Genomic DNA, 8,857 nt, shown 5'->3' on the forward strand with positions numbered 1-8,857 from the left:
AAGCTTAAGCAATCCTCCCACCTCAGCCTCCCAAATAAGTAGCTGGGCTATAGGCATGTGCCACCGTGCCCAGCTAATGTTTTTATTTTTTGGAGAGATGAGGTCTCCCTATTTTGTCTAGGCTGTCTCAAACTACTGGGCTCAACCAATTCAGCCTGTCAAAGTGCTGGAATTACAAGCATGAGCCACCATGCTCAGCCAATGCTCATGTATTTCTAAGCAAAGCAAAGTTCCTATAGGTATGGCAGCTATATTTTAGAACTGAAAATTGGGACTATTTTAAAGCAGTGGTAGCTTAGCAAATTTAGGACACAGCCCAAGGCACAGAGTAGGGTTCAATAATTGAACTGAGGTGCATTTCCCAGGAAGATGAGTCTCAATGGTTTTTTTTACCCCCCTCATTTTACTTGCCTGTCTCCCTCACATGAACACTCTAAGTCTATAGGGCAGGAAACTTTGGATCATTAACATAAACTATCATCACACACTCCATCATCTAAAGAGTGATTGTAGTCAAAATACTAAAAAGGTGAATATTGAAATAACTGCTCAAAGTGAGAAGAGGAAAGGTGTGAGTTCTATGGAGAGGAAAGAGATGAAAAGAGAAAGGAAAATAGGTAGTGAGAAATTCTCACCACCATCAATATCATCATCATCACCATCATCATTTCCCTTTACTATATACTGTCAAGCATATGCTGAGTGGTTACAGGCAATATGGCAATAATCCTGTGAAATAATTATTATCTCCATTTTATAAGTCAGGAGACAAATATACAGAGCAAAAGATTCACAGTAGTAAGTTGGAACGAAGATTTAAACCCAAACTCTCTTATTATAGAATCTGTGCATTTAACTAGGATGCCAAAATGTCAAAGGTAAGGTAACATTTTCTTATACAAAGAGTATAGTAATTAGAATGTTCTTGACTCAGAACTATGAAGCTAAGAAATTTTTAACAAGATCAGCAATGTATCATAAAAATAGATACAGCAAGTATACATTTCTGTATCTTTTAAAATGTAAAATTATGCTCCATAATGTAAATATATTCTCAAGGGGCTTCAATACATTAAAAAGTGTATATAGCCAAGTGTGGTGGTTCACACCTGAAATCCCAGCACTTTGGGAGGCTGAGGCGGGTGGATCTCTTGAGGCCAGGAGTTTGAGACCAGCTTGGCGAACATGGCGAAACCTCATCTCTTTTAAAAACACAAAAATTAGCCAGGTGCTGTGGTGCATGCCTATAATCCCAACTACTCAGGAAAATGAAGCCACGGGACTCACTTGAACCTAGGAGGTGGAGGTTGCAGTGAGCCAAGATCATGCCACTTCACTCCAGCCTGGGTGATAGAGTGAGACTCCATCTCAAAAAAAAAAAAAAAAAAAAGTGTATATACAACATAGTATAAATATAGCTCCATTCAGAATATACTGTACTATAAACCTGACCTAACATTAATATGGAAGCTATAATAAGCATTTAATTAAAGGTAATTTTGTTTGCCCCCTTAGACTTTAGAAAAACCTTTAAGATGATTGGGCTTAGAAGCTGCCCAAAGAAATTTTACTACTTGCCTTCTTTTTCTCTCAGTGCCTTCTATTTTTCTCATTATATTCAGAAGTATGTCATTTGGTTCAGTCCTACACTTGACACTCTGTTGACAGCCATCAGAGTCCTTCATACTCTTTCAGGAAACCACGGAAGTAAAAAATCAGGGGGAGATGACTTGTTCAAGATCTTTTCAGCCCAGTGGTTACAAAACAGGCACTTGAATCGAGGCACTGTGCTCTTTGATTGCTTCCCTCACTTTCATCGCAATTCTCCTGCCTCAACCCCCTGGGTAACTGGGATTACAAGCATCCGCCACCACACCCAGCTAATTTTTTGTATTTTTAGTAGAGATAGAGTTTCACTATGTTGGTCAGATTGGTCTCGAACTCCTGACCTCCTGATCCGCCCAGCCTCCCTAAGTGCTGGGATTACAGGCATGGGCCACTGTGCCCTACCTATATGTCTTTCTTAATACACATTTAAACAAGTAAATATTTTTAAAAGATGTGTTCATGGCTGAGTGTGTTGGCTCGCACCTCTAATCCCAGCACTTTGGGAGGCTGAGGCTGGAGGATCACTTGAACCCGGGAGTTCAAGACCTTGCAACAAAGCAAGACCTCATCTCTACAAAATCTTTTAAAAATTAGCTGAAAATAGTGGCACTTGCCTGTAATCCTGTTACTCAAGAGGCTGAGGCAGGAGACTTGCTTGAGCCCAGGAGTTCAAAGCTGAAGTTACACACCACTGAACTCCAGCCTGGGCAACAGAGCTAGACCCTGACTCAAAAAAAAAATATATATATATATATGACTGGGTGCAGTGGCTCATACCTGTAATCCCAGCACTTTGGGAGGCCGAGGTGGGCAGATCACAAGGTCAGGAGTTCGAGCCCAGCCTGGCCAACATGGTGAAATCCTGTCTCTACCAAAAATACAAAAATTAGCTGGGCATGATGGTGGGCGCCTGTAATCCCAGCTCCTTGGGAGGCTGAGGCAGAGAATTGCTTGAACCTGGGAGGCAGAGGTTGCAGTGAGCCAAGATTGTGCCATTGCACTCCAGCTTGGATAACAGGGCGAGACTCCATCCCCCCAAAAAAATATATATATATATATACACACACACACATGTAAATATTTTTATTATTTATATATGATTTTTATTAAATGTATATTTGTTTAAACAAGGTATATAACAACTATATATGTGTGTGTATATATGTATTGAATATATATTTGTTAAAATATGTTTTAAAGCTTATTTATACATCCCAGAGATTTCTACACTACATTTTGGAACATACTGCTCTGTGAGCAAAACAGAAAATGTCTTAGCTCTATGGAAGCCATTCCAGGTTAGATGCTGTGTTTATACCAAATACCGGGAGGTCCAGGGATTTGCTGGGCCCTGTTCCCTGTGAGTCTCAATTCAAGAGGATGACACAAGCTTAGAATAAAATTAAAGCATGACTACAATGCCATTGGTTTTTGTTTCTTTGGGTTTTTTTAATTAGGAACAAGAGGTGGGAGGACACTGAATCCGGTGCCCCTTTGAAAGTGTCTCCCATTCTATAATTCATTAGGTTGCACATACTATGGAATGTTTGAACTTATAACTTTTTAAGAACTGTCTGTATATCTTTAATGTGTACACCTTACATTGAGAAAGCCAGAGTTAGTCCAGCCTTTGTAAAATAGTGGGGAAATGACTCTTGCCTTGGAATATTAGTTGCACTTGCTTCTCAGCCTAGTGGCTGAAAATGCAGCAGAATCATTGTGGAACACTACATGCCCTATCTTCTCTGACTGGCTCCTGCTTTAGAAATGAAGAAACAGAATAAAATCATTTAAGTTTTGCCTAGAGTTAAGGTTACCTTTTTTTGAAAGCATTCCTCCTTCACCTTTCAGATAAAACAACCCATATAGACTGCACCAGATACAGAGATTTAATGCTTTCTCTGTTCTCTTCAAAGACAAAAATTTTCAGTGGACTTTTCCATTTGATACATCTCCTATGCTTGGCTTGCCACCTTAGCTCTGACACAAAGGTAATATAACCCAGGACTGGTGAGACGTAACCTCTCCTTTGCATTCCACATTCAGAAGATCTCATTTCCATTTCCAATTACACAAGTATGAGTCCCAATGTGGGTAAAAAGTCTTCCAGAAATGAGAAACCCAGATTAGCTAGTCAAGCTGCTCCTTGCAGATGAACTAAAAATAATAATTAGTAAAGCATTAACAGTATACTAGCAGAAAGCACAGATTTTCATTCAGACAGAGTTGAGTTTGATTCCTGGCTTTATTACCATGAGATGTGGGGTGAGTGAATTAACCTCCCTAGTCCTTCAGTGTCGTCACTTACAATCCAAGCATACAAATACTACCTATCTCATAGGGCTGCTTTGAGGATTAAATGAGATCATGCTTATAAGATATTAAGCACTAGAAAGCACTGAAAATTGCTAGCTATTATTCTCATATAACTCTCACAATTACTATCATTTTGTCACACAAATTGCCTGAAATCCATATGGTCACTGTGGCAGATTCCACGAATGGGTCCACACAACATCTGCTTTGACCATTTCTAAAATCTACAGTGTCTGGACTCTTTCGTAGCTAGGGTTCTGCCTATGACCCAGGTTCTACCCAGCAGACGCCTATGTGCTCCAGGAAGATGAAGGTCTTTTAAGTGAAGTGGCAGCACATGTAGGTGGGCCCATCTTTTGCAGACATGACTGTGAAAGACCTTTGAGAGAAGCCCCACTCTCCAGCCCCTAGCATCACAGGTATTGACTGGTAAGCAGCAGTGATGGGACTTCTATGAGAACAGTCCTGTCTATGGTTGGGCATTTCTGCTGGGGTTGTTTCTGGCTGTGTGGTATCCTAGCCTGCTTCTCTGGCACTGCTGGAAATACTGTAAACTACCTAATACCCTGTGGTAATCCCTTTCTATTGAAACTAGCTAGAGTGAATTCTATTGTCTGCAACTAAGAACACAGTAATTATCAAAACAATCAATACAGTAATCATCAGAATAGTCCTTGTTACTACAGTATAAGGATTTCTTTACTAGTCATATTCAGATTACTAAGGGATACGTAAGAGTATGTATAAAAACCTCGCCCTTGCCTTCAAAATGCATTTATCCTAAAATACATTACATGAGTGGAAACCTGTTTTGGTTTTTTTTGTTTTTTTTTTAAGTTTTACTTTCTTTGGCAACAGAAAGTCTTTTCTGAGGAACTAGCAGAATGAGCTGATAAAAACTGAAGCCTTACAGAAAATAATCCTCCCTTGGGTCCTTATTGAGGATGACAGGCGATACTACCTGCCATAGTGTTCTTTAGAAATTATAATGGGAGATCGGCACTAAGATGGCCTAATAGGAACAGCTCCAGCCTCCTGCTCCCAGTGTGAGCAACACAGAAGATGGTTGATTTCTGCATTTCCAACTGAGGTACTGGGTTCATCTCACTGGGGTGTGTCAGACACTCGGTGCAGGACAGTGGGTGCAGCCCAATGGGTGAGAGTTGAAGCAGGGTGAGGCATCGCCTCACCCAAGAAGTTCAAGGGGGAAGGGAAGTCCTTTTCCTAGCCAAGGGAAACTGTGACACACAACGTCTGGAAAATCAGGTCACTCCCACTCTAATACTGCACTTTACCAAGGGTCTTAGCAAATGGGCACACCAGGAGATTATATCTTGTGCCTGGCCTAGAGGGTCCCACATCCACAGAGCCTCCCTCATTGCTAGCACAGCAGTCTGAGATCTAACTGCAAGGTGGCAGCGAGGCTGGGGGAGGGGTGCCTGCCATTGCTGAGGCTTAAGTAGGTAAACAAAGCACTGGGAAGCTCAAACTGGATGGAGCCCACCACAGCTCAAGGAGGCCTGCCTGCCTCTGTAGACTCCACCTCTGGGGACAGGACATAGCTAAGCAAAAAGCAGCAGAAACCTCTGCAGATGTAAATGTCCCTATTTGACAACTTTGAAGAGAGTAGTGATTCTCCCAGTCGGAGGCTAAGATCTGAGAACAGACAGACTGCCTGCTCAAGTGGGTCCTGACCCCCGAGTAGCCTAACTGGGAGAACCTAACAGGAAGTAACCTAACTAGAGTGGACCTCAAGCAAACTCCAACAGGCCTGCAGCTGAGGGTCCTGACTGTTAGAAGGAAAACTAACAAACAGAAAGGACATCCACACAAAAACCTCATCTGTACGTCACCATCATCGAAGACCAAAGGTAGATAAAACCACAAAGATGGGGGAAAAGCAGTGCAGAAATGCTCAAAATTCAAAAACATCAGAGCGAATCTCCCCCTCCAAAGGAATGCAGCTCCTCACCAGCAACGGAACAAAGCTGGATGGAGAATGACTTTGATTAGTTGAGAAAAGAAGGTTTCAGTTGATCAAACTTCTCAGAGCTAAGGGAGGAACTACGACCCCAGCACAAAGAAACTAAAAACCTTGAAAAAAGATTTGATGAGTGGATAACTACAATAACCAATGCAGAGAAGTCCAGAAACGACCAGATAGAGAGGAAAACCATGACATGAGAACTACATGACAAATGCACAAGCTTCAGTAACCGACTTGATCAACTAGAAGAAAGAGTGTCAGAGATTGAAGATCAAATGAATGAAATGAAGTGAGAAGAGAAGTTTAGAGAAAAAAAACAATAAAAAGAAATGAACAAAGCCTGCAAGAAATACAGGATTACATGAAAAGACTAAATCTACATCTGATCGGTGTACCTAAAAGTGACAGGGAAAATGGAACCAAGTTGGAAAACACTCTGCAGGATATTATCCAGGAGAAATTCCCCAACATAGCAAGGCAGGTCAACATTCAAATTCAGGAAATACAGAGAATGCCACAAAGATACTCCTCGAGAAGAGCAACTCCAAGAAACATAATTGTCAGATTCACCAAAGTTGAAACAAAGGAAAAAATGTTAAGAGCAACCAGAGAGAAAGGTCGGGTTACCCACAAAGGGAAGCCTATCAGACGAACAGCAGATCTCTCAGCAGAAATTCTACAAGCTAGAAGAGAGTGGGGGCCAATATTCAACATTCTTAAAGAAAAGAATTTTCAACCCAGAATTTCATATCCAGCCAAACTCAGTTTCGTAAGTGAAGGAGAAATAAAATCCTTTACAGACAAGCAAATGCTGAGAGACTTTGTCACCACCAGGCCTGCCCTACAAGAGATCCTGAATAAAGCACTAAACATGGAAAGGAACAACCAGTACCAGCCATTGCAAAAACATGCCAAGATGTATAGACCATCGGTGCTAGGAAGAAACTGCATCAACTAATGGGCAAAATAACCAGCTAATATCATAATGATAGGATCAAGTTCACATATAACAATATTAACCTTAAATATAAATGGGCTAAATGGTCCAGTTAAAAGACACAGACTGGCAAATTGGATGAAGAGTCAAGACGCATCACTTTGCTGTATTCAGGAGACCTACCTCATTTGCAGAGACACACATAGGATCAAAATAAAGAAATGGAGGAAGATCTACCAAGCAAATGGAAAACAAAAAGAAAGCAGGGGTTGCAATCCTAGTCTCTTATAAAACAGACTTTAAACCATCAAAGATCAAAAGAGACAAAGAAGGCCATTACATAATGGTAAAGGGATCAATTCAAGAAGAAGGGCTAACTATGCTAAATATATATGCACCCAATACAGGAGCACCCAGATTCATAAAGCAAGTCCTCAGAGACTTACAAAGAGACTTAGACTCCCACACAATAATATGGGAGACTTTAACACCCCACTGTCAACATTAGACAGATCAACGAGACAGAAAGTTAATAAAGATATCCAGCAATTGAACTCGACTCTGCACCAAGCACACCTAATAGACATCTACAGAACTCTCCACCCCAAATCAACACAATATACATTCTTCTCAGCACCACATCGCACTTATTCCAAAATAGACCACATAGTTGGAAGTAAAGCACTCCTCAGCAAATGTGAAAAAGCAGAAATTACCACAAACTGTCTCTCAGACCACAGTGCAATCAAACTAGAACTCAGGACTAAGAAACTCAATCAAAACCGCTCAACTACATGGAAATTGAACAACCTGCTCCTAAATGACTATTGGGTACATAATGAAATGAAGGCAGAAATAAAGATGTTCTTTGAAACCAATGAGAACAAAGATACAACATACCAGAATCTCCGGGACACATTTAAAGCAGTGTGTAAAGGGAAATATATAGCACTAAATGCCCACAAGAGAAAACAGGAAAGATCTAAAATTGACACCCTAACATCACAATTAAAAGAACTAGAGTAGCATGAGCCAACACATTCGAAAGCTAGCAGAAGGCAAGAAATAACTAAGATCAGAGCAGAACTGAAGGAGATAGAGGCACAAAAAACCCTCCAAAAAATCAATGAATCCAGGAGCTGGTTTTTTGAAAAGATCAACAAAATTGATAGACCGCTAGCAAGACCAATACAGAAGAAAGAGAGAAGAATCAAATAGATACAATAAAAAACGATGAAGGGGATATCACCACTGACCCCACAGAAATACAAACTACCATCAGAGAATACTATAAACACCTCCACTCAAATAAACTAGAAAACCTAGAAGAAATGGATAAATTCCTGAACACACACACTCTCCTGAGACTAAACCAGGAAGAAGTTGAATCCCTGAATAGACCAGTAACAGGCTCTGAAATTGAGGCAATAATTAATAGTCTACCAACCAAAAAAAGTCCAGGACCAGACGGATTCACAGCCAAATTCTACCAGAGGTACAAGGAGGACCTGGTACCATTCTTTCTGAAACTATTCCAATCAATAGAAAAAGAGGGAATCCTCCCTAACTCATTTTATGAAGCCAGTATCATCCTGATACCAAAGCCTGGCAGAGACACAACAAAAAAAGGGAATTTTAGACTAATATCCCTGATGAATATTAACGCAAAAATCCTCAACAAAATACTGGCAAACCAAATTCAGCAGCAAGTCAAAAAGCTTACCCGCCATGATCAAGTGGGCTTCACCCCGGGATGCAAGTCTGGTTCAACATATGCAAATCAATAAACGTAATCCAGCACATAAACACAACCAAAGACCAAAACCACATGATTATCTCAATAGATGCAGAAAAGGCCTTTGACAAAATTCAACAGCCCTTCATGCTAAAAACTCTCAATAAATTTGGTATTGATGGAATGTATCTCAAAATAATAAGAGCTATTTATGACAAACCCACAGCCAAAATCATACTGAATGGGCAAAAACTGGAAGCATTCCCCTTAAAAA

The sequence above is a fragment of the Mandrillus leucophaeus genome, unplaced genomic scaffold (genome assembly GCF_000951045.1).
Source record: "Mandrillus leucophaeus isolate KB7577 unplaced genomic scaffold, Mleu.le_1.0 Scaffold320, whole genome shotgun sequence".
Taxonomy (NCBI): Eukaryota; Metazoa; Chordata; class Mammalia; order Primates; family Cercopithecidae; genus Mandrillus; species Mandrillus leucophaeus.